This window comes from Salmo salar, unplaced genomic scaffold, assembly GCF_905237065.1.
Source record: "Salmo salar unplaced genomic scaffold, Ssal_v3.1, whole genome shotgun sequence".
Lineage (NCBI taxonomy): Eukaryota > Metazoa > Chordata > Actinopteri > Salmoniformes > Salmonidae > Salmo > Salmo salar.
This window is the reverse complement of record NW_025548642.1, coordinates 252,402-271,654: the sequence shown is the minus strand read 5'-3', so window position 1 is coordinate 271,654 and position 19,253 is coordinate 252,402. Positions and strand designations below refer to the sequence as shown.

The 19,253-nt window shown below is 42.8% G+C and overlaps 1 protein-coding gene across 1 annotated transcript in view; it reads left to right on the top strand.

Annotated features, from left to right (window-relative positions):
* The window catches only part of LOC123733195 (protein MNN4-like), a 33,031-nt gene extending 14,793 nt beyond the window's left edge, over nt 1-18,238 (top strand). The window contains exon 2 of the transcript XR_006763654.1: nt 18,180-18,238. The gene's annotated coding sequence lies outside the window, so the exon portion shown is untranslated. The remainder of the gene's footprint in view (nt 1-18,179) is intronic.
* Nucleotides 18,239-19,253: the final 1,015 nt, after the last annotated feature.

Genomic DNA, 19,253 nt, shown 5'->3' with positions numbered 1-19,253 from the left:
CCAACAATGTATTATTAGCTAACTAGCTACAGTGCAGGCTAACTCAAATGAGCTGCTAAATTAGCTAGCTAGTTGGCTAGCTAACTATCTAACCAACTTCAAATACTGTATAGATAGATAGCTAGCTAAGTGAATTAAATATCAGCAACTACCTAACTTCATATTAGCTAGCTATCTTTATGTATTTATCACTGTAAAAAACAAACTCCAAATGCATTTGTAGGTAGCTAGCTAGCAGCCATGGAGTAGGGTGAAAGGATAGCAGCCCCAACTGTCAGTGAGAGAGGAGGCTATTCTGGATAGGGCAGGTACTTTTGTGTAGTTCCTGTCCCTAGAAGTGAGGACGGAGATAATAGTAACATAATATTCAGTGTGGTGTAATTTGACTATAATGAAGTCTGTTTCTTGTGAGGTTTTCTGTCCTCAGATAAAGAGCTCTATGAAAGCCAGTCTACATATGAAGAGGTCCCAATGAAGAGCAGTGGTTCTCAGTCCTGGGGACTCAAAGAAGGGCACATTTTTGTTTTTGCCTTCACACTGCACAGCTGATTCAAATTATTCAAACTCATTATCGAGCTTCAAGTGGTATTTATGTATTCATTTGTGATCAAATCAGATTTATTTATATAGCCCTTCGTACATCAGCTGATATCTCAAAGTACTGTACAGAAACCCAGCCTAAAACCCCAAACAGCAAGCAATGCATGTGAAAGAAGCACGGTGGCTAGGAAAAACTCCCTAGGAAAAACTCCCTAGAAAGGCCAAAACCTAGGAAGAAACCTAGAGAGGAACCAGGCTATGAGGGGTGGCCAGTCCTCTTCTGGCTGTGCCGGGTGGATATTATAACAGAACATGGTCAAGATGTTAAAATGTTCATAAATGACCAGCATGGTCAAATAATAATAATCATAGTAGTTGTCGAGGGTGCAACAAGCATGTCCGGTGAACAGGTCAGAGTTCCATAGCCGCAGGCAGAACAGTTGAAACTGGAGCAGCAGCACGGCCAGGTGGACTGGGGACAGCAAGGAGTCATCATGCCAGGTAGTCCTGAGGCATGGTCCTAGGGCTCAGGTCCTCCGAGAGAAAGAAAGAAAGAAAGAAAGAGAGAATTAGAGAGAGCATATTTAAATTCACACAGGACACCGGATAAGACAAGAGAAATACTCCAGATGTAACAGACTGACCCTAGCCCCTCGACACATAAACTACTGCAGCATAAATACTGGAGGCTGAGACAGGAGGGATCAGAAGACACTGTGGCCCCATCCGATGATACCCCCGGACAGGGCCAAACAGGCAGTGATGCCGTCCTTGATATGATCCTGTTATTGTCACATGCTACACATGTACATATGTGTGCCCATGCATCTAACAATCCAATGTTATCATGATTTGTAATCAGGGATATTATACTTTAGTAATCCACAATGACCTGGTGATGTAAAAGTCTAAAAATTACATTGTCTTCCATATTCCTACAGAGACCTTGTAACTGGAGATTCCTTCAAAACGATTGCCTACAGTTACCTTGTAGGGCACTGCAAGGTTAGGTGACCAGGGTCATCTGGGACTGCCTCCTGGAGGAATTCAGGTGTGTGAAGGCTACCTGTGTCCTGCGTAACTTCATGAGGACACGAGGACCAGGAGGGGATCTGCAGCTCGCCGCCGTGTGCCAGAGGAGGAGTCTGCTGCTCTGCAGGATGTTTCAAGGATGGGGTCCAACAACGCAGCAAGAGAAGCAATCCGTGTGCAGGAGATCTTCACCTCCTACTACTTCAGAGGGTGCTGTTCCCTGGCAACACCATGGACTACACTATGCACAACCAAAGGCTCTTTTAAGAGCCATTCACATTGCAATAAGAGTATTCTTCCATTTACTGAGCTATGTCAACTGCAGTTATTCAATTCACAGTTTCTCTCCCTTTGATTTCTACTTCTCAGGTGAGGGTGCTGTTTAGGTAAGGGTGTGATGTCTGTGCAAAAAACAAAACAGACTATTTTAAATCAATGTAGAACAATTAGACACTCTATAACCCACACCTATACACTGATGTATCAATCTGATTGATGGATTGTGTTGTGCAGTAAGCAGGTTCAGGTGTATAACTGTGGCTCCTTCCACCTTCAAAGAATAGACAAGATGGCCAACCGTGGAGAATAGTAAGACACTTCATTATTTCTATAACTACGCTATATTGTTTGTCCTTGTGTGTCTGTTCATATTTTTCAGCATAAAGTACTCTGCAGCCACTTAGTGTGGTGTGGACACCAGGTGAGGCCACACACAGATTCCTGTTGAACACTGTCGCTTTAACTACCTTATTTTCTCAATAACAGTCTCTCTCCTTCACTTCATCCCTCTCTCCTCTTCTCCCTAAATCCTCTAGGTTATATCAGCTGTGTCGGTGAACCCCTCCTGCATCTGAACTGGCTACATAGAGGGCATAGCATGATCAGAGGTGAGAGGTCACTTGGTCAGGTCAACAGGAAGTATTATTAAAGAGATGATTTACATTGAATTACAGACAGCGATGCAGTAGTCCCAGAGTTAATGATGCCTGGTCAGTTTATATTATACAGGAAGTATTATTAAAGAGATGCTTTACATTGAAATACAGATAGAGATGTAGTAGTCCCAGAGTTAATGATCCAATGTCAGTTTTGCATTTCACCTCCTGATTGATGACTAACAATGTTAGAATAAAAAATAAAAACACATGCTCTCTCTCTCCATCTGTCTCTCGTCTGCAGGTATATTTTGATGTGAGATGATGCCAACCCCCAGTCCCATCATCGCCACCTCACCTGCTTTTAAGAACCTTTGGGCCGACGAGAGACACTATTATGTAATTGTGATGAACTGAGAGAATATTTAGGTAGCACTGTGATTCAATAATCATGTGCTGCCTTCCCTGCTCCTATGTGCTTACCTCTTTCCCTTTATGTCTTTTACATCTCTTTCACCACCTCCTCTTTCTTCCTCTGTTTTTATAATGCACAACAGATGTGCATTGAAGGACAGATTGAAACTTGTATTTCTAACACTTGGATAATGAGCTTTTCAATAAAGCGTTTCACATTCTCTACTGGTTGAAATGAAGTGTAATTTGATGAAATACTCCACCTATCCTGTGTTTATCAGATCAATGCAGATGAAGGACATTAGATGGTGAGATGAACCAGTGTTAGAGTATTTACATGATGCATAGGAAGTGTAGTGTTCTGTTTTTTAACATATTTCTGTAGATATGAATTAACTAGTTAAATCCTGTTTCTAGTCTATTAGTTACAATGTGTAACCATTGATGTCCCAGGAGTACAATTTCATACTCATGTCACAACACCCATAAAGCTAGTCAGCTTGCTGGCTAATATTAGCTAGTCAGCTAGCTGGCTAATGTTAGCTAGCCCAGCTAGCTGGCTAATGTTAGCTAGCCCAGCTAGCTGGCTAATGTTAGCTAGCCCAGCTAGCTGGCTAATCTTAGCTAGTCAGCTAGCTGGTTAATGTTAGCTAGTCAGCTAGCTGGCTAATGTTAGGTAGTCAGCTAGCTGGTTAATGTTAGCTAGTCAGCTAGCTGGCTAATGTTAGCTAGTCAGCTAGCTGGTTAATGTTAGCTAGTCAGCTAGCTGGTTAATGTTAGCTAGTCAGCTAGCTGGTTAATGTTAGCTAGTCAGCTAGCTGGCTAATGTTAGCTAGTCAGCTAGCTGGCTAATGTTAGCTAGTCAGCTAGCTGGCTAATGTTAGCTAGTCAGCTAGCTGGTTAATGTTAGCTAGTCAGCTAGCTGGTTAATGTTAGCTAGTCAGCTAGCTGGTTAATGTTAGCTAGTCAGCTAGCTGGTTAATGTTAGCTAGTCAGCTAGCTGGTTAATATTAGCTAGTCAGCTAGCTGGCTAATGTTAGCTAGTCAGCTAGCTGGTTAATGTTAGCTAGTCAGCTAGCTGGTTAATGTTAGCTAGTCAGCTAGCTGGTTAATATTAGCTAGTCAGCTAGCTGGCTAATGTTAGCTAGTCAGCTAGCTGGCTAATGTTAGCTAGCTCAGTTAGCTGGCTAATCTTAGCTAGTCAGCTAGCTGGTTAATGTTAGCTAGTCAGCTAGCTGGTTAATGTTAGCTAGTCAGCTAGCTGGTTAATGTTAGGTTGTCAGCTAGCTGGCTAATGTTAGGTAGTCAGCTAGCTGGCTAATGTTAGGTAGTCAGCTAGCTGGCTAATGTTAGCTAGTCAGCTAGCTGGTTAATGTTAGCTAGTCAGCTAGCTGGCTAATGTTAGGTAGTCAGCTAGCTGGCTAATGTTAGCTAGTCAGCTAGCTGGTTAATGTTAGCTAGTCAGCTAGCTGGTTAATGTTAGCTAGTCAGCTAGCTGGCTAAATTGCGATTTTCGTAAATGAACTTCACGATAAAAAAAAGCATAATCGTTTGTCTCTACATTAACTAACATTCCTGTCAACTGTACATGTTTTTGCATGATTCGTTATGACGTTATAATCCTTTACATTTGCTTCCATCCTAGTATTTCTGTCCGCCGTCTTTGATCCAGTTCAGTTCTGTGTAGGGGTACCCCTCTCTCCTAGTATTTCTGTCCTCCATCTTTGATCCAGTTCAGTTCTGTGTAGGGTTACCCCTCTCTCCTAGTATTTCTGTCCTCCATCTTTGATCCAGTTCAGTTCTGTGTAGGGATACCCCTCTCTCCTAGTATTTCTGTTCTCCATCTTTGATCCAGTTCAGTTCTGTGTAGGGGTACCCCTCTCTCCTAGTATTTCTGTCCGCCGTTTTTGCTGAAGAAAGTCTAACAGTCACTAGTGCAGCAGCAGCCTCCCCTGGTCCGAGTGCCGGCCTGGTAAGAAGTTCAAGATGCGATGGAACGGTTGACGAAAAAAAGAAATCACAGAAAAAATATATTGATTGATATTGATTTATTTGGGGGGGGGACCTAATGAATATTTTAGGCCTAGCGACGTCCCTGATTCCTACCCTTTATCTTTTGTCTGAAAATAAAATAAATATTTTACTCAACTGTGTTACCCACTCCAGTCAGCAGATGGCGGTCTGGGAATTTAAGGTAATGCTGTTGGTGTGACGTATAATGTAGTGGACGGAACGCTTCTTTCAACAGCAGCAACAGTTATTCAGCCTCCTCGGTAGCTTGCGAGACAAAATAGCTGAACCAATTAAGCTCTTTAGACGCTTTAGTGTATATTAGCCGCTGTGTTTTAAACCCAATTCTGTCGTTTAGTTAGTTATCCGATTTAATTTCATATTTACGGTGTTGTTGTTATTGGTAAACTAGCGGGCTGGTTAAGTTAGCATTAGCCTAGCTAACATTCCCAACCATGCGGTCACTAAGCTACTCTCCTGCTAAAGAAGAGGAGAACATCACAGTAAAACAAGAAGTAGAGGGTGATGCCGTTATACTGTGAAAGAAGAAAAAGACGCGTTCAGAGTGATTGTTGTTATTGTTTCAACTGCAGATTGCTGGGTTGTGTGGGTTTTTAAAACAGCAACAAAATGGCTGCCCAGAGGCTTGGTTTGGTAAACAGCTGATGGATGGGGGAAGAAGTGTAACCACTCTCAAATTCATACAGAAAGCTATTGTAGCAACCGTAACTCAACACCTAGCGACCTCTTCAAGAAGTTCAGACATCTTGGCGTAACAGTTATAAGGTGTTGGCATGACAGTCACTGGACCCAGGTTTGAGTTCAGCTCAGGGCCTCCCCCTGAATTCACTATACTATGAATACAAAGATCAGCCATCCATGATGTCATAATGATAGTTTAACCAGGTTTCTAGGCTATATAGTATATTCTAGAATTCATCCATGATGTCACAATGATAGTTTAACCAGGTTTCTAGGCTATATAGTATATTCTAGAATTCATCCATGATGTCATAATGATAGTTTAACCAGGTTTCTAGGCTATATAGTATATTCTAGAATTCATCCATGATGTCACAATGATAGTTTAACCAGGTTTCTAGGCTATATAGTATATTCTAGAATTCATCCATGATGTCATAATGATAGTTTAACCAGATTTCTAGGCTATATAGTATATTCTATAACTGCCAGTGTAGATTTCCTGTGGAGGCTAATTATTAGAGCTGTTGATAAGTCATTGTATAATATTCAGCCCAATTTTTTTCATGCCATTACATTAAAGGCAAGACATACCTAGATTTAATTACATTCATGAATTGGTTTGAAACCTTTGTTTTAAACCCTTCTCAAAGTTGGTGCCTTGACAGATTTGTAAAAAATGGTTTGTCATGAAACACTATTTTTATATTTATTTAAACGTAACCTTTATTGAACTAGGCAAGTCAGTTAAGAACAAATTCTTATTTACTATGACTGCCTACCCTGGACGACGCTGGGCCAGTTGTGCGCCGCCCTGTGGGACTCCCAATCACGGCTGGTTTTGATACAGCCTGAATTTGAACCAGGGTGTCTGTAGTGACGCCTAAAGCACTGATATGCAATGTCCGCTGCGCCACTCTGGAGCCCCAACATCATGTTCTAGTGCTGTCCCCAACTAAAATACATCTTGGTTAACCAAGAGTCATCTGTTCTTTCTACCAATCGCCCCATGTGTTTTTATAAAATCTATATGTACTGAACTTGTCTGATGCTTTAAGCATGCTGTTTGATTAAATAAATAAGACACACAAATGACTAGAGGGAGCCAGTCGTCAACATAACCTGACTAGAGGGAGCCAGTCATCACTATAACCTGACTAGAGGGAGCCAGTCGTCACTATAACCTGACTAGAGGGAGCCAGTCATCACTATAACCTGACTAGAGGGAGCCAGTCGTCACTATAACCTGACTAGAGGGAGCCAGTCATCACTATAACCTGACTAGAGGGAGCCAGTCATCACTATAACCTGACTAGAGGGAGCCAGTCATCACTATAACCTGACTAGAGGGAGCCAGTCATCACTATAACCTGACTAGAGGGAGCCAGTCATCACTATAACCTGACTAGAGGGAGCCAGTCATCACTATAACCTGACTAGAGGGAGCCAGTCGTCACTATAACCTGACTAGAGGGAGCCAGTCGTCACTATAACCTGACTAGAGGGAGCCAGTCATCACTATAACCTGACCTAGAGGGAGCCAGTCATCACTATAACCTGACTAGAGGGAGCCAGTCATCACTATAACCTGACTAGAGGGAGCCAGTCGTCACTATAACCTGACTAGAGGGAGCCAGTCATCACTATAACCTGACTAGAGGGAGCCAGTCTTCACTATAACCTGACTAGAGGGAGCCAGTCATCACTATAACCTGACTAGAGGGAGCCAGTCGTCACTATAACCTGACTAGAGGGAGCCAGTCATCACTATAACCTGACTAGAGGGAGCCAGTCGTCACTATAACCTGACTAGAGGGAGCCAGTCATCACTGTAACCTGACTAGAGGGAGCCAGTCGTCACTATAACCTGACTAGAGGGAGCCAGTCGTCACTATAACCTGACTAGAGGGAGCCAGTCGTCACTATAACCTGACTAGAGGGAGCCAGTCATCACTATAACCTGACTAGAGGGAGCCAGTCATCACTATAACCTGACTAGAGGGAGCCAGTCATCACTATAACCTGACTAGAGGGAGCCAGTCATCACTATAACCTGACTAGAGGGAGCCAGTCATCACTGTAACCTGACTAGAGGGAGCCAGTCGTCACTATAACCTGACTAGAGGGAGCCAGTCATCAACATGACCTGACTAGAGGGAGCCAGTCATCACTATAACCTGACTAGAGGGAGCCAGTCATCACTATAACCTGACTAGAGGGAGCCAGTCATCACTATAACCTGACTAGAGGGAGCCAGTCATCACTATAACCTGACTAGAGGGAGCCAGTCATCAATATAACCTGACTAGAGGGAGCCAGTCATCACTATAACCTGACTAGAGTGAGCCAGTCATCACTATAACCTGACTAGAGGGAGCCAGTCATCACTATAACCTGACTAGAGGGAACCAGTCATCACTATAACCTGACTAGAGGGAGCCAGTCGTCACTATAACCTGACTAGAGGGAGCCAGTCGTCACTATAACCTGACTAGAGGGAGCCAGTCGTCACTATAACCTGACCTAGAGGGAGCCAGTCATCACTATAACCTGACTAGAGGGAGCCAGTCATCACTATAACCTGACTAGAGGGAGCCAGTCATCACTATAACCTGACTAGAGGGAGCCAGTCATCACTATAACCTGACTAGAGGGAGCCAGTCATCACTATAACCTGACTAGAGGGAGCCAGTCATCACTATAACCTGACTAGAGGGAGCCAGTCATCACTATAACCTGACTAGAGGGAACCAGTCATCACTATAACCTGACTAGAGGGAGCCAGTCATCACTATAACCTGACTAGAGGGAGCCAGTCATCACTATAACCTGACTAGAGGGAGCCAGTCATCACTATAACCTGACTAGAGGGAGCCAGTCGTCACTATAACCTGACTAGAGGGAGCCAGTCGTCACTATAACCTGACTAGAGGGAGCCAGTCATCACTATAACCTGACTAGAGGGAGCCAGTCATCACTATAACCTGACTAGAGGGAGCCAGTCGTCAACATAACCTGACCTAGAGGGAGCCAGTCATCACTATAACCTGACTAGAGGGAGCCAGTCATCACTATAACCTGACTAGAGGGAGCCAGTCGTCAACATGACCTGACTAGAGGGAGCCAGTCATCACTATAACCTGACTAGAGGGAGCCAGTCATCACTATAACCTGACTAGAGGGAGCCAGTCGTCACTATAACCTGACTAGAGGGGGCCCCCCTTCCCCCTCTGCTGCTGGAATTCTGCTCCTGAAATTTTCAGTAATCGACTACACCAGCAATCAGCAACCTTTTCCAGTTGGAGTGCCAATTTATCTGACCATTTCTACAAATCTGTGTGCCAGTTATGATTTTCATATGCACAATTACGTGGAACAGTTTCATTTAATTTATAATAGTATCTCAAAATTATTGTCTGTGATTAATCTACATTCTATCTAAATCTAAATGAAAATTATACAAATGTAAAAGTAACTTTTATTTCCATTGCCAACTATGTAAAGAAATTGCCTACATAAAGCCAACAAATAAAAACATTGCATTCTGCAGGCAGAAAATATCGTGATAAAAATAAATATCCTAGAAATCACTTTGGCTGCACATGGCCTGTCTACAACAAACCTGAAACATTATATCAACTATCAACTGGGTCAGTGAAACTCAGATAGCAAGCTTGCAACATTGTATACATGTTTTCTGTCCCTCCCAAAAGATTGAATTTGTAGATAATTGGTCCTCTTTCTGGGACTCGCCCACAAACAGGACCAAGCCTGGCCTGTTGAGGAGTGACGGACTCCATCCTAGCTGGAGGGGTGCTCTCATCTTATCTACGAACATAGACAGGGCTCTAACTCCCCTAGCTCCACAATGAAATAGGGCGCAGGCCAGGCAGCAGGCTGTTAGCAAGCCTGCCAGCTTAGTGGAGTCTGCCACTAGCACAGTCAGTGTAGTCAGCTCAGCTATCCCCATTGAGACCGTGTCTGTGCCTCGATCTAGGTTGGGCAAAATTAAAGATGGCGGTGTTTGCTTTAGCAATCTCACTAGCATAAAGACCTCCTCCATCCCTGCCATTATTGAAAGAGATTGTGATACCTCACATCTCAAAATAGGGCTACTTAATGTTAGATCCCTCACTTCCAAGGCAGTTATAGTCAATAAACTAATCACTGATCATAATCTTGATGTGATTGGCCTGACTGAAACATGGCTTAAGCCTGATGAATTTACTGTGTTAAATGAGGCCTCACCCCCTGGTTACACTAGTGACCATATCCCCCGTGCATCCCGCAAAGGCGGAGGTGTTGCTAACATTTATGATAGCAAATTTAAATTTACCCCAAAGAAAACAACAACGACGTTTTCGTCTTTTGAGCTTCTAGTCATAAAATCTATGCAGCCTACTCAATCACTTTTTATAGCTACTGTTTACAGGCCTCCTGGGCCATATGCAGCGTTCCTCACTGAGTTCCCTGAATTCCTATCGGACCTTGTAGTCATCGCAGATAATATTCACATTTTTGGTGACTTTAATATTCACATGGAAAAGTCCACAGAACCACTCCAAAAGGCTTTCGGAGCCATCATCGACTCAGTGGGTTTTGTCCAACATGTCTCTGGACCTACTCACTGCCACAGTCATACTCTGGACCTAGTTTTGTCCCATGGAATAAATGTTGTGGATCTTAATGTTTTTCCTCATAACCCTGGACTATCGGACCACCATTTTATTACGTTCGCAATCGCAACAAATAATCTGCTCAGACCCCAACCAAGAAGCATTAAAAGTCGTGCTATAAATTCTCAGACAACCCAAAGATTCCTTGATGCCCTTCCAGACTCCCGCTGCCTACCCAAGGACATCAGAGGACAAAAATCAGTTAACCACCTAACCGAGGAACTCAATTTAACCTTGCAATACCCTAGATGCAGTTGCACCCCTAAAAACTAAAAACATTTGTCATAAGAAACTAGCTCCCTGGTATACAGAAAATACACGAGCTCTGAAGCAAGCTTCCAGAAAATTGGAACGGAAATGGAGCCACACGAAACTGGAAGTCTTCCGACTAGCTTGGAAAGACTGTACCGTGCAGTATCGAAGAGCCCTCACTGCTGCTCGATCATCCTATTTTTCCAAATTAATTGAGGAAAATAAGAACAATCCAAAATTTATTTTTGATACTGTCGCAAAGTTAACTAAAAAGCAGCATTCCCCAAGAGAGGATGGCTCTCACTTCAGCAGTGATGAATTCATGAACTTCTTTGAGGAAAAGATCATGATCATTAGAAAGCAAATTACGGACTCCTCTTTAAATCTGGGTATTCCTCCAAAGCTACGTTGTCCTGAGTCTGCACAACCCTGCCAGGACCTAGGATCAAGGGAGACACTAAAGTGCTTTAGTACTATATCTCTTGACACAATGATGAAAATAATCATGGCCTCTAAACCTTCAAGCTGCATACTGGACCCTATTCCAACTAAACTACTGAAAGAGCTGCTTTCTGTGCTTGGCCCTCCTATGTTGAACATAATAAACGGCTCTCTATCCACCGGATGTGTACCAAACTCACTAAAAGTGGCAGTAATAAAGCCTCTCTTGAAAAAGCCAAATCTTGACCCAGAAATTATAAAAAACTATCGGCCTATATCGAATCTTCCATTCCTCTCAAAAATTTTAGAAAAAGCTGTTGCGCAGCAACTCACTGCCTTCCTGAAGACAAACAATGTACACGAAACGCTTCAGTCTGGTTTTAGACCCCATCATAGCACTGAGACTGCACTTGTGAAGGTGGTAAATGACCTTTTAATGACGTCAGACCGAGGTTCTGCGTCTGTCCTCGTGCTCCTAGATCTTAGTGCTGCTTTTGATACCATCGATCACCACATTCTTTTGGAGAGATTGGAAACCCAAATTGGTCTACATGGACAAGTTCTGGCCTGGTTTAGGTCTTATCTGTCGGAAAGATATCAGTTTGTCTCTGTGAATGGTTTGTCCTCTGACAAATCAACTGTACATTTCCGTGTTCCTCAAGGTTCCGTTTTAGGACCACTATTGTTTTCACTATATATTTTACCTCTTGGGGATGTCATTCGAAAACATAATGTTAAATTTCACTGCTAGGCGGATGACACACAGCTGTACATTTCAATGAAACATGGTGAAGCCCCAAAATTGCCCTCGCTAGAAGCCTGTGTCTCAGACATAAGGAAGTGGATGGCTGCAAACTTTCTACTCTTAAGGCGCCACAGCGCATTTTGAAAAAAAATCGTTCCCATTTTCAACGGCCTACTAATCAAACTCAGAAGCTAGGGCATGCATATACTTATTATATATGGATAGAAAACACTCTAAAGTTTCTAAAACTGTTTGAATGGTGTCTGTGAGTATAACAGAACTCAAATGGCAGTCAAAACCCCGAGACCGATTGAAACAGGAAGTGGAATTCTGAATTGTGGACTCGACTTCTCATCTTTCCCTATAAATAACACCGTTAACCATGGTTCAGTGAGCACTTCCTATTGCTTCCACTAGATGTCGCCAGTCTTTTCACAGTGGTTTGAGCCTTATAGAGTCAAAACTCAGTGAATGAGACGAGTTTGAAATTGGTCACAGGGGATGAGCCATCACCATTATGACGCCGGCGGCCATGTCTGCCCCCACCTTTGGAAACGGGTTTAAAGGCCATGACATCATCCCCCTCGAATCTTATTGGCTCTGTTGGTGTTATAGGCCTTGAAGATTTATGTTTTACAACGTTTGACATGTTTGAACGAACCTACATGCGGGAGCATCGCATTTTATCCGGAACTTCAGCCCTGCGCTTGGAGAGAGCCATAGGACGCGCTACCAACATCAGGCTAATGGAATGTGAAGTATGGACTTTTTGACCGAAAATACATCTGTTGTGGACCTGGGATGCTTTCTGATGAAGACAACTAAAGGTAGGCGATTATTGACAATATTATACAAGATGAGATGTGACATGCGATTGTTTCCAAGATGGCGCCGAGCTCTGTATATTAGCTCATTTTCTGAGTATCGCATCTCCTTTTATCGCAAAGTGTGATTACCCAGTAAAGTTAATTTAAAATCTGGTATGACAGGTGTTCTCAAGAGATATTCATCTATAAATGTTAGATTGACAATATAAATTTAAAAAATCGTTATAGGATAGTAATTTAGGGAAATGTAGCATTGTTTACCGGGACGCTTTTGAGGGGAAATTATGTAGTCAACCTCAGACAGAGATGTAAAATGCTGTTTTTATATATAAATATTACCTTTATTGAACAAAAGAATGCATGCATTGTATAACATGATGTCCTAGGGGTGCCATCTGATGAAGTTTGTAAAAGGTTAGTGCTGCATTTATCTGTTTTTTGATTATATGTGATACAAGTGGTTGGTCGGAAAATGGCTATGAAGCTGCTTTTTACGATGGACTCATCTAATATAATCTAATGATTTGCTTTTCCTGTAAAACCTTTTTGAAATCGGACGACGTGGGTCGATTCAGGAGAGGTGTATCTATAAAAAAAAATTTTTTTAATTATGATTTTTTTTTAATGCTAATTGGCGATATGATTTTTCGCTGGATTTTGATCCCGGTGACGGGATGAGACGCTGAAGAGGTTTTAAACTCGGACAAAACAGAGATGCTTGTTCTAGGTCCCAAGAAACAAAGAGATCTTCTGTTGAATCTGACAATTAATCTGGATGGTTGTACAGTCGTCTCAAATAAAACTGTGAAGGACCTCGGCGTTACTCTGGACCCTGATCTCTCTTTTGAAGAACATATCAAGACTGTTGAAAGGACAGCTTTTTTCCATCTACGTAACATTGCAAAAATCGGAAACTTTCTGTCCAAAAATGACGCAGAAAAATTCATCCATGCCTTTGTTACTTCTAGGTTGGACTACTGCAATGCTCTACTTTCCGGCTACCCGGATAAAGCACTAAATAAACTTCAGTTAGTGCTAAATACGGCTGCTAGAATCCTGACTAGAACCCCAAAATTTGATCATATTACTCCAGTGCTAGCCTCCCTACACTGGCTTCCTGTTAAGGCAAGGGCTGATTTCAAGGGTTTACTGCTAACCTACAAAGCATTACATGGGCTTGCTCCTTCCTATCTTTCCGATTTGGTCCTGCCGTACATACCTACACGTACGCTACGGTCACAAGACGCGGGCCTCCTAATTGTTCCTAGAATTTCTAAGCAAACAGCTGGAGGCAGGGCTTTCTCCTATAGAGCTCCATTTTTATGGAATAGTCTGCCTACCCATGTGAGAGACGCAGACTCAGTCTCAACCTTTAAGTCTTTACTGAAGACACATCTCTTCAGTAGGTCCTATGATTAAGTGTAGTCTGGCCCAGGGGTGTGAAGGTGAACGGAAAGGCTGGAGCAACGAACCGCCCTTGCTGTCTCTGCCTGGCCGGTTTCCACTCTTTCCACTGGGATTCTCTGCCTCTACCCCTATTACGGGGGCTGAGTCACTGGCTTACTGGTTTTCTTCCATGCCGTCCCTGGGAGGGGTGCGTCACTTGAGTGGGTTGGGTCACTGACGTGGTCTTCCTGTCTGGGTTGGTGCCCCCCCTTGGGCTGTGCCGTGGCGGAGATCTTTGTGGGCTATACTCGGCCTTGTCCCGGGATGGTATGTTGGTGGTTGGAGATATCCCTCCAGTGGTGTGGAGGCTGTGCTTTGGCAAAGTGGGTGGGGTTATATCCTACCTGTTTGGCCCTGTCCTAGGGGTTTCATCGGATGGGGCCACAGTGTCTCCTGACCCCTCCTGTCTCAGCCTCCAGTATTTATGCTGCAGTAGTTTATGTGTCGGGGGGCTAGGGTCAGTCTGTCACATCTGGAGTATTTCTCTTGTCTTTTCCGGTGTCCTGTGTGAATTTAAATATGCTCTCTCTAATTCTCTCTTTCTCTTTCTTTCTTTCTCTCTCTCGGAGGACCTGAGCCCTAGGACCATGCCTCAGGACTACCTGGCTTGATGACTCCTTGCTGTCCCCAGTTCACCTGGCTGTGCTGCTGCTCCAGTTCCAACTGTTCTGCCTGCAGCTATGGAACCCTGATCTGTTCATCGGACATGCTACCTGTCCCAGACCTGTTGTCCCAGACCTGCTGGAACCCTGACCTATTCACCGGACGTGCTACCTGTCCCAGACCTGCTGTTTTCAACTCTCTAGAGACAGCAGGAGCGGTAGAGATACTCTCAAAGATCGGCTATGAAAAAGCCAACTGACACTTACACTTGTGTTACTGACTTGTTGCACCTTCGACAACTACTATGATTATTATTATTTGACAATGCTGGTCAGTTATGAACATTTAAACATCTAGGCCATGTGCTGTTATAATCTCCACCCGGCACAGCCAGAAGAGGACTGGCCACCCCTCATAGCCTGGTTCCTCTAGGTTTCTTCCTAGGTTTTGGCCTTTCTAGGGAGTTTTTCCTAGCCACCGTGCTTCTACACCTGCATTGCTTGCTGTTTGGGGTTTTAGGCTGGGTTTCTGTACAGCACTTTGAGATATCAGCTTATGTAAGAAGGGCTATATGAATAAATTTGATTTGAATTTGATTTGATATAAAATATTCTAGACCCTCAGTTTCCTGCTCCAGTGAGTTCTGGACAGACACAGCTGTAAGCTATTTGTGCAAAGGATAAGAAGTAATCAGGTATTTTATGACATTTCCACAGGATCAGAGCATTACATTTTTCCCTTTTTATGCTGAATGGTTATCGAAAGGGCGAGAGCTGGAAATATTTTACGAAAATACTTTGAGGAACTATTGTCATAGGCAAATGATTTTGATTAGACTTTGTTTACGTGTTTTTTGGAAGTGAAGAAAAAATTACTTTGAGAAGCTCCAACTCATTAGTGGTGGTGTGTTAAGACAATCAGAAATACTATCAGACATTCCCAAATAGGCACATTTATAGGTCTACATTTGCGTGCAGGCCAGGTAGATTAATCCTACTTCTATATGGGTAATAAGGTGTGCGTCCTTACTCAACATTGACAGGAGTGTTTCAAACAAAAGACAATGAATAAATTGACAAAATTGACGCATCTTGCGGGGTAAGGTCTGGGTGGTCTGCCAGGGGCCGTTTCATTTAGTATCCGTTTGGGTCAGCATGGGGAAAGATTGTATTTCCCCATGGTATGTTGTACCGAAGTTGACCGACTGAAAGGGAGTGTAACTTTATGACTATAATTACTGTTCCCTGAAGGAGGGAAACGAGGTACAACACCTGCTTGGTCCCGCCCTTTACTGGGTCGGTGAAGAGCGGTATTAAATTGAAGGAATATATCCGAGTCTCACTCTCATCACCTGTGGAAGGCGGGGCTTCCAGCGAGGCGTGGATTTGATTGTATGTTGTACCTAGTTTCCCTCCTTCAGAGAACAGTAGTTATATTCATAACATGTGGATTTAATAGTATGTTGTACCTAGTTTCCCTCCTCCAGGGAACAGTAGTTATAGTCATAACATGTGGATTTAATAGTATGTTGTACCTAGTTTCCCTCCTTCAGGGAACAGTAGTTATAGTCATAACGTTAAGCTTGTCATATGATGAACTTCAACTTAAATACTGGATCTTGCTGTCGGAGAGTTTTTTTGTATTCAGGTCTCTGAAATGCTCTCTAACTACGTAACATTTATTGTCTCCTTATGTTACGCTGGGAAAACAGTTTTCATGGGCACAGAAATCCTAACTCATTTCAGTTTGCTAAATCCAATGGTTCTAACCGAGAGTCACCTTAACTTTATTGACAACACCCAAATGGATACTGTCATTAATGCGGTTCTTCAATAATTACACATAAATCTTAATACTGTAGCTGTTTAGTTACAGTCACATGTTCAACTATCATCAGCTGATCCAGGAAATCATTTTCTGCATGCCAGTCAAATGTATTTCTTCATTCATTACACCGGTAAAGACAGTTATGCCGTGCTCCACGTTGGATCCAACATCCCAAACAAATCAATATTTATAATGTTTTATTGTCTACTTGATTTACAGTAGGGTCTCATTAGTCTGTTTGGACACAGAGATCCTTAGCTCATGTGTAGAGAACTGTTCGTTGATGGATAGGCTATTGTACAACACACAGAGCTATTTTCCTTTATTCAGGACATTTAGAATGACAACACATTACAGAGTAGCCTAGTGGGATTATTCACAAAATTATCTAGTGATCAGGTTATGAAATGTCATCACAGACATTTTAGTTTCCATGTTTCACCTGAAATATTAAATGATTTATAGTTCTAGGTCTATGTTATTGTTAGGTGAAGTTATGGGTCCTGCAGTAGGTCTGTTATTGTTAGGTGAAGTTATGGGTCCTACAGTAGGTCTATGTTGTTGTTAGGTGAGATTATAGAACATTTTGTCATACACTTAGTGGACAAAACCTCATTGTCAGGCTGATGGAAAACTAGCCAATGAGCATTTTACTGGTTGAAGTCGTTATTAAATATAAAGTAGTACATTTTCGGCAATAACACAAACATTATATTAAATCAGGACATTCAAACGAGCCTTAGAATTCTAATCTAAAGTGGTGTCAAAAGATAATAATCATAAGCAACCTGTAAATGGAGGCTATTTTTGCTGTCAGCCTATGAGAACTCCCCTGAGTTTTCCCCCACGGTGGTGAATTAGTGAATAGACACAGAGCTTAATGTGAGTTACCTTGAGTAGCACTCCTGATCTAGTGCTGTAATATTCAGAATACATTGCGAAAACTAAAATCTTTGCTCACCATTTTTTTAATATATATATTTTTTCACCCCTTTTTTCTCCCCAATTGGTACATACAGTCTTGTCTCATCGCTGCAACTCCCATAAGGACTCTGGAGAGGCGAAGGTCGAGAGCCATGCGTCCTCCGAAACACAACCCAACCTAGCTACTTCTTGACACAATGCCTTTCCAACCCGGAAGCCAGCAGCACCAATGTGTCGGAGGAAACACCGTACACCTGGCGACCTGGTCAGCGTGCACTGCGCCCGGCCCGCCACAGGAGTCGCTAGTGCGCGATGAGACAAGGATATCCCTGCCGGCCAAACCCTCCCCTAACCCGGACGACGGTGGGCCAATTGTGCGTCGCCCCATGGGCCTCCCGGTCGCGGCCGGCTGCAACAGAGCTTGGACTCGAACCCAGAATCTCTAATGGCACAGCTTAGGCCACTTGCTGACAATTTTTGCTCCAGGCAGATATACTACATCCATAACTAGCGGTTTCTGCATTAGCAGGGAGGTGTTTCTGCAATCAAATTGTGTGTGCATGGCCCTTGTCGCAATTTTAGCAAACACAGAAAGGTGCCTATATTTGAGAACAAAAGTCACCTGGCACACTGCTTAGGAGTTCAACACCTTTTACTTATTTCTAGTTACTACTAATGTGAAAACAACACTAAATATGACTATTGTTGCTCACTTGACTGTCTTAAGACAATTGTCAAGTAATTTTAACATTCATTACAGACGTCAATTGTTGTACAGTATCATGGCTACGCTGTTGGCATCACCTTTTTCAATGGATTTCTGCTGTTGTGAGCCTTTAACTATCGGTCTGACTTGTTCACACAGGAGAGAGACGTGACTATCATGGATCCTCTGGGGAGCCTCAACATCATGATGCTAACGAGGCAGAGAAGAGTCTGTCCAGATCCTATCACCTCAAGAAACACCAGCAGAGACCCACAGGGAAGAAATCTATCTGCTGCTCTTGCAAATCTTCATCAGAACTTAAAATACACCAGCGAACACACACAGGAGAGAAATCTCACCACTGTTTTGATTGTGGGAAGAGTTACTTAAGATTAAAATCACTAAAAGTACACCTGAGAATTCACATTGGAGAGAAACCTTACAGCTGTGATCAATGTGGTAAGAGTTTTACTACATCTAGCTATCTGATTATACACCAGAGAACACATACAGGAGAGAAACCGTACAGCTGTTCTCAATGTGGGAAGAGTTTTACTCAGTCAAGCAACCTGTTATTACACCAGAGGACACACACAGGAGAGAAATATTTTAGTTGTAATCAATGTGTGAAAAGTTTTAATACATCTAGTGAACTGACTGTACACCAGAGAACACACACAGGAGAGAAACCTTATAGCTGTGATCAATGTGGGAAGATTTATATTTCATCTTGCCATCTGACTAGACACCAGCGAGTACACACAGGAGAGAAACCATTCCACTGTTCAGATTGTGGAAAAAGATTCTCATCTTCACAGAATATGAAGAAGCACCAGAAAACACACACAGGAGAGAAACCTTATAGCTGTAATCAATGTGGGAAGAGTTTTACTCGGCCAGACAGCCTGATATTACACCAGAGAACACACACAGGAGAGAAACCTTATAGCTGTAATCAATGTGGGAAGAGTTTTACTCGGCCAGACAGCCTGATATTATACCAGAGAACACACACAGGAGAGAACCTTATAGCTGTAATCAATGTGGGAATAGTTTTTCTACATCTAGAGATCTCACTAAACACCGGAGAACTCATACAGGAGAGAAACCATATAGCTGTACTTAATGTGGGAAGAGTTTTTCTACGTCTAGCTATCTCACTATACACCAGAGAACACACACAGGAGAGAAACAATATAGCTGTAGTCAATGTGGGACAATATTTGCTTGGCT